The sequence below is a fragment of the Pecten maximus genome, chromosome 14 (genome assembly GCF_902652985.1).
Source record: "Pecten maximus chromosome 14, xPecMax1.1, whole genome shotgun sequence".
In the NCBI taxonomy this organism is placed as follows: Eukaryota; Metazoa; Mollusca; class Bivalvia; order Pectinida; family Pectinidae; genus Pecten; species Pecten maximus.
In genome coordinates, this window is record NC_047028.1 from 3,288,867 (window position 1) to 3,296,970 (window position 8,104).

Below are 8,104 nucleotides of genomic sequence, written 5' to 3' on the forward strand. Positions count from 1 at the left end.
GATGGTAAGGGTATAGAGTGAACAATGCCCATTGTTTCCTTTTCCTGGTAATACTCTTAATAGAAAACTCGCTAGACATTCCCAAAGGATACATCGACTGATATGTATTCTGACGGAGTATTACTTAACTATTGCCGCCTTTACTGTCGTAAATTTAATTTCCTGTCGGAGTAATAACTTTCAGTATCACCGACGGCTAGGGAACATCGCTCACGTTAGCCTTTGATTTCAAATATCACAATAAATTATTTCATTGTATTTACATTTCAAATTTCCTTTAAAAGCCACTTGTCTTCAACGATTATCTGCCGATAGGAATACCAGACAGCGTGTGTCAATATTACAAAGGGATGGGTTGTGCAACAAACAGTCCATATAGAATACTTTTTTTTAAAGAGTGAATTTGCTTCATTGTGCTATTATTAGATACCGCTCCAGTCAATAGTACAAACAGCCAATATTATATTTGTGATCATAACAATTCTAGTAGTTCCAAGTTGATCAACGTTCATTTAGCTACAAAATCTTAAAGTTTTCATCTATGATATCCAGGCAAAACAAGAAGAGAAGTCCGAAGGGAATATGAAATCATAATTCTGTTTTACAATTGATAAAATCCAAGGCCAAATACGAACAAAATATAGGTTTACATGGACATGGAAAAGCAACAATACATATTTTATACAATGAGAACATAGATTTTTCTTCATGTATGAATAGTATGCGCTCTGTAAAATGCTGTTCGGAACTCCCCCACACTATAGTATATATGATACATATATATGGGACGAGGGTTGGGAATTCCGAGTCCATGTCGATTTCTTTAATAACATCAATCTACCCATCGTATTCTTCAATCCCAAGAGTTTAATGTTCTTTTTAAAAGAATGTATAATAAACCCCCTGGAATGTACATTGTATATTAGGATACGAGCTATATTTGTAGAGTTGCTATATTCATGTTTTTGTCGATATAATCCTGTGGTATCGATATTGATTATTCTATGGTCTCGAATTACACGTTAACTCAGACACCAATCTTATGATTACTTATTTCTCAATGTGGTAGTTTGCTGCTCCGTATTTTTGTTTTGTTATATATATATGATCTATGTAAAGATATATATGGTTTCCTTTTTATAAATCAAGCTTTGTAAATAAGACCATCAAGGGATTACTGATATAACGTCATATATAATTACTAAATATATCGTCATAAAAAAATATTGATATAAATGATGAAGTTACTGATATATCGTCAAATATAATTACTGATATAACGTCATATATAATTACTGATATATCATCATTTAATTACTGATATAACGTCATATATAGTTACTGATATAACGTCATATATTATTGCTGATATAACGTCATATATAATAACTGATATAACGTCATATATAATTACTGATATAACATCATATAATTACTGATATATCGCCATATATAATTACTGATAAAATTTATGTACAATTAATGATATAACATTATGATTTAGATTTAGTTGTAAGTTCGTACTCTTTGTGATATCACCTTGTATATATCCTTGCAGTAACTCAAAAAGACAAGCAACAATGATAATAAAACTTAGGTTTGTTCCACTGTATGTGACCATTTGTAAATATGTCAATTGAATATCAACAAGCGGTTTATTTACTTGACGACTTATTGATAGTGCTGGCTGATTGACAGCTACAGATGAATAGATTATACATAAACCCATTCTTACCATACATACCGCTATGTCAAGTAGATCTACAACCAATACAGCAATAGTCGAATCATTTCTTAATTCTAGATTTTGTTCGTACAGAGGCTAAATCACGTAATGCACTTTCGGAATTATAATTATAAAATATTTCATGTTTTTACAGATTAATATGAGAAAAAAATATTTGCACTCGAGATCACAACAAAGTATTATGCCGATTTAAATCCTTCAAATTGTGTTTATTTTGCATTCCTTGGTAGGTAGTATGGGAACACATACACTGTAGTTCATGGGAATACCAAACCTGTAATTCATTGCAGTACCTAACCTGTAGTTCCTGAGAATAAATACCCTGTAGGTCATGAGAATACATACCCTGTACTTCATGGGAACACATACCCTGTAGTGCATATGGTGTTGTCCATACGTCTTGTTTAATAGTATCGTATTTACCATACAATACAGTTATACTGTTACAATGAAAACTATTGAGTTAATTTAAATAGTTATGTTATTTTGATCACATCATCAAAACATATAGAGGATATTGAATGGTTTCCCGTTAAAAATATCATATATTTCATGAGTATGACAGAATATCGATATATTCTGTCATGCGAGTGAAATATATGTAATATTTAACGTCAAACCATTCAATTTTCTTTTAATTGCATTTCATAAACTTGAAAAGAAAATTAAAAACATCGAAAAATTAATAGCATCAAAAAGTGTGGGAATTAGTAATGACGTCATCTCTTTGTGACGTTACTCCGCGTCAACTTGACGGCGCCATTTTGAAAGCACTGGTCAACGCAATATAAGCGTTTTCATCTGTTATAGGAGAATCTGTGCATGAAAATCTAACGTCAAGTGAGTATTTTGTCAAGAACTACTCTGAAAATTTCAGAAATACAGCAAAATAATCACTTTATCTATCTCCACTTCGATTGGAAAAATCGGCAAGTTTCAACGAGTTGAATACAAAGGTCCGCTCTGATTGGTCAAAAACGGAAAACTTATATTGTCACTGCAAAATCTTTGTGAAATATACATATAGAAATTTATCAAACTAATAAAACTTATATTTTCACTGCAGCGATGAGCAGTGAAAATATAAGTTTTATTAGTTTGATAAGTTTCTATATGTATATTTCACAAAAGCAAAAATGCAATAAAAACATTTATTATTAATTAAAAAGCTTCGCTTATAGCAAACAGAGACAGTCGCCAAGACGAGGTCATCTTGGTATCGGTCGTCTTGGTATCGGTCGTCTTGGTATCGGGCGTCTTGGTATCGGTCGTCTTGGTATCGGTCATCTTGGTATCGGTCGTCTTGGTATCGGTCGTCTTGGTATCCGTCGTCTTGGTATCCGTCGTCTTGGTATCCGTCGTCTTGGTATCGGTCGTCTTGGTATCCGTCGTCTTGGTATCGGTCGTCTTGGTATCCGTCGTCTTGGTATCCGTCGTCTTGGCGATACCAGCGTGAGAGCCAGCCTCAGTGCATTGCATGCAATGAGAACCGTTTACCGTTCAACAGGTTTTATTGGATTTTATTGATCTACAACCTACAAGAGAACCTTTTTTGAAATGACAAAGCAATACTAAACATTATTTTTAAAGCTGTTAGCATGAACAAATTTTTGAATTATTTAAAAGTTGTTGGTCGGTATCACAGGACTGGAGTAACCATGGCCACTTTCATTTTAAACTGAACGTAAAAATACCAATATACATGTACATTTGTATATCAACTTTTTTACGTTTTAGCTGTTTGAGCTGCTTCATTGTCTAGTTCTATTGGCATTGATAGTGTTGATGGGTCGTTAAGTATATACTAACCAACGAACTAACTAACTAACCAACCAACTAAATACCCACTTAACTAACTAACTACTCAACTAACTAACTACCCACCTAACTAACTAACTAATCATGACTAACTCACCAACTAACTAAAACATTCTGATCATGACATCCATCAGGATACCCAATCGGTCCCATCATACTGGCACCGCGCGAACCAGTCGTCCCACTCCCAAAACTGCTGAGTTCTAAGCATGATTTTGATTTAAACATATTTCACTTGTTCAATCCAAAAAATGGGATTGTAGAAACCGCCATTTTTATAGACTCCTGTATGTCCTGACCTCGGGACAGAACCTAAATCCTTCCTTACAAGGGCAAACGCTCAACCAAATGTCAAGACACTAGGAAGACGAACGTGGAATACAAGCGATGTCATTTTAACGTAAGCAGCAAATATCCGTATCGCTGTTATAAAATAGCTGAAATATAATCCAAACTTATCAATGTACCATGTACACTTAATCAAATAAACAAAAAAATACTAATTATTCATAGTATGTCGAATACATAATAATATCATCATTTTCTGTTTAATTTCGGGCAAAGTCTCTATTTATTATCCTACTGAAGAACATCCTCCGAGTCGATTACCTTTCTCAAAGAAAAATTGAGCATTTGAGTATATCAAAGTACCACCCACACGATGTGTCATACAACTTTTGCCAATCCTTTATCGTGGCACCATCCTTCCGCCTTTTGACCCACATGGGTGAGTTGTGACCCACATTGGTGAGTTGTGATCACGCAATATTGTACATCTGAAACAGTTACTGCAGCGTTCCAATGGCGTCAATGAAACTGTGCTACTTCGGATAAAATTTTCCTTCGCGGGATTTAAACAAATGGTGACAGGTATATCCTGGACATTCCCCCAGTGGACATGATCTCTGCATACATGTGCTGTATGGCAATTCGACATGGCGCAGGCTCCACAACAAGCCCTCTATTTACTGTACCCGAAGGCATAAGCATTTCCACTCAAAATCACTAGTAGGCGTCTGAGGTTTTACGACCGGTGCATCGTGCTACTCAGGGTGATGTCTATATTAGGGTGACAAACATCACGTACAGCTTTTCTCAGACACTTTGACATACAGATCGATAAGATAACCTGTTAAAAGGTATCATATGCATAACAATATCCCGCTTAATACAATCATGCTATTATTAGTATGATACGGGTAGTAAATATGACACTCATCAAATGCGTTTGGGCCCAGAAGAAAAGAGATAATTTGAATCGTGAGATGGATCGCATTTATGGATGATATCTTTATTGCGTTTGTAAACAATATATTACAACAGTTTATTGGCTAGCCCATAGGACCTAATCTGTTGGACGATCTACTTTCGTTTTCAAACAAGGCTGATTATTGACTTCAATCCCACAACGTAATTGGCAGTCACAGCTCGTAACTAAGCTGTATGGTAAATGTGATGGTTTCAATTAAGCAAATGTTACTTTTCCATTTCTGAATAGTAAGAATCCCGCTTCCTCAGCCTACGGTGTTCTTAACATCTCAATTTCCTTGACAGACGGAGATACCGCTTGGCGAAGACCACGTGAAATATTAATGGTCGACTTCATTAACTGTTTGGGAGATTTTCTGCGATATTAAGACGTGTTCAATGTTTTTTTGTATATGTTTGGTTCGCCTTTCTTCAGTCTTCACGAAAATCCATAATTAGTGTATCCTTTGCAGCATGAATTTTGTGTGGGATTATGGCGATCAGATGCGCTGAACATTACTTTCAGTATTGTACTAGACATGCTTTAGTTTAAGACCATTTTCTTTAAACGCGCCCAGAGCATGTTATGTCAAAATAAAATCCTCAAAATGCGTAATAGATATATCTCAAACATCAAAGCAAACGCTGAATAAATTTAATCTATTTATCCAGAGAAGACAGTGTTGGGTATAAAGGGTAGTGGAAGTGGGATGCTACAGTTTATAGCATTGTGGTCATTTCTCCGGAACCAACAGGACGCCAGGTAACTGTAAATTATGCTCTTTAACATACCTCAAAGACACGCAGACCCTGCGTTTATCTGTAAAAGTTTTAATCAGATTGTTTCGTAACCATTTATAACTCTACATATCTACACTAGCTTTTTGTAACTCTACATACCTATACTAACTATTTATAACTCTACATACCTATACTAACTATTTATAACTCTACATACCTTTACTAACTATTTATAACTCTACATACCTATACTAACTATTTATAACTCTACATATCTACACTAGCTTTTTGTAACTCTACATACCTATACTAACTATTATAACTCTATATACCTATACTAACTAATTATAACTCTACATACCTATACTAACTATTTATAACTCTACATACCTATACTAACTATTTATAACTCTACATACCTTTACTAACTATTTATAACTCTACATACCTTTACTAACTATTTATAACTCTACATACCTATACTAACTATTTATAACTCTACATACCTATACTAACTATTTATAACTCTACATACCTATACTAACTATTTATAACTCTACATACCTATACTAACTATTTATAACTCTACATACCTATACTAACTATTTATAACTCTACATACCTATACTAACTATTTATAACTCTATATACCTATACTAACTATTTATAACTCTACATACCTATACTAACTATTTATAACTCTACATACCTATACTAACTATTTATAACTCTACATACCTATAACAACTATTTATAACTCTACATACCTATAACAACTATTTATAACTCTACATACCTATACTAACTATTTATAACTCTACATACCTATACTAACTATTTATTACTCTACATACATATACTAACTATTTATAACTCTACATACGTATACTAACTATTTATAACTCTACATACCTACACTAACTATTTATAACTCTACATACCTATATATTAACTATTTATAACTCTACATACCTATACTAACTATTTATAACTATACATACCTATACTAACTATTTATAACTCTACATACCTATACTAACTATTTATAACTCTACATACCTTTACTAACTATTTATAACTCTACATACCTATACTAACTATTTATAACTCTACATACCTATACTAACTATTTATAACTCTACATACCTATACTAACTATTAATAACTCTACATACCTATATACTAACTATTTATAACTCTACATACCTATACTAACTATTTATAACTCTACATACCTATACTAACTATTTATAACTCTACATACCTATACTAACTATTTATAACTCTACATACCTATACTAACTATTTATAACTCTACATACATATACTAACTATTTATAACTATACATACCTATACTAATATTTATAACTCTACATACCTATACTAACTATTTATAACTCTACATACCTATATATTAACTATTTATAACTCTACATACATATACTAACTATTTATAACTCTACATACCTATACTAACTATTTATAACTATACATACATGTACCTATACTAACTATTTATAACTCTACATACATATACTAACTATTTATAACTCTACATACCTATACTAACTATAACTCTACATACCTATACTAACTATTTATAACTCTACATACATGTACTAACTATTTATAACTCTACATACATGTACTAACTATTTATAACTCTACATACCTATACTAACTATTTATAACTCTACATACCTATACTAACTATTTATAACTCTACATACCTATACTAACTATTTATAACTCTACATACCTATACTAACTATTTATAACTCTACATACCTATACTAACTATTTATAACTCTATATACCTATACTAACTATTTATAACTCTATATACCTATACTAACTATTTATAACTATACATACCTATACTAACTATTTATAACTCTACATACCTATACTAACTATTTATAACTCTACATACCTATACTAACTATTTATAACTCTACATACCTATACTAACTATTTATAACTATACATACCTATACTAACTATTTATAACTCTACATACATGTACCTATACTAACTATTTATAACTCTACATACCTATACTAACTATTTATAACTCTACATACCTATACTAACTAATGTATCACAAACTGTATCTGTAACGTAAAGCGAGTTCGCAGTATCATAGTCAACCTGGCTTTGAAGACTCCAGAGTTACAAAGCTGAATTAGGACAGAAATCGCCATTCGGACTCGTAATCATCAAACCACGAGATAAAATCGAGTAAAACAGTATTATTTGAAAAAATATTGATCTTTGACATAAACAGCGATTAAGTAGACTGAGGCAGCCAAAGATTGCCAATGTTCAGGTCATTTGCTTGAAAGAAACATTAGTTTTAACAAGCTAGCAAACAATTAAGGATCGCACAAACTCGCAAATACTGATTTTGATCAAACAAGCTCGCAAACAGAAGTGTTGATCGAATGTCAAAGCCCGCAAATAAAATTATCGATTGCACAAGCTCGTAAACACTGTTTTTGGTCGCTTTTGTCTTACAAAACTAATGCATCTCGTCCCGAATATTTAAA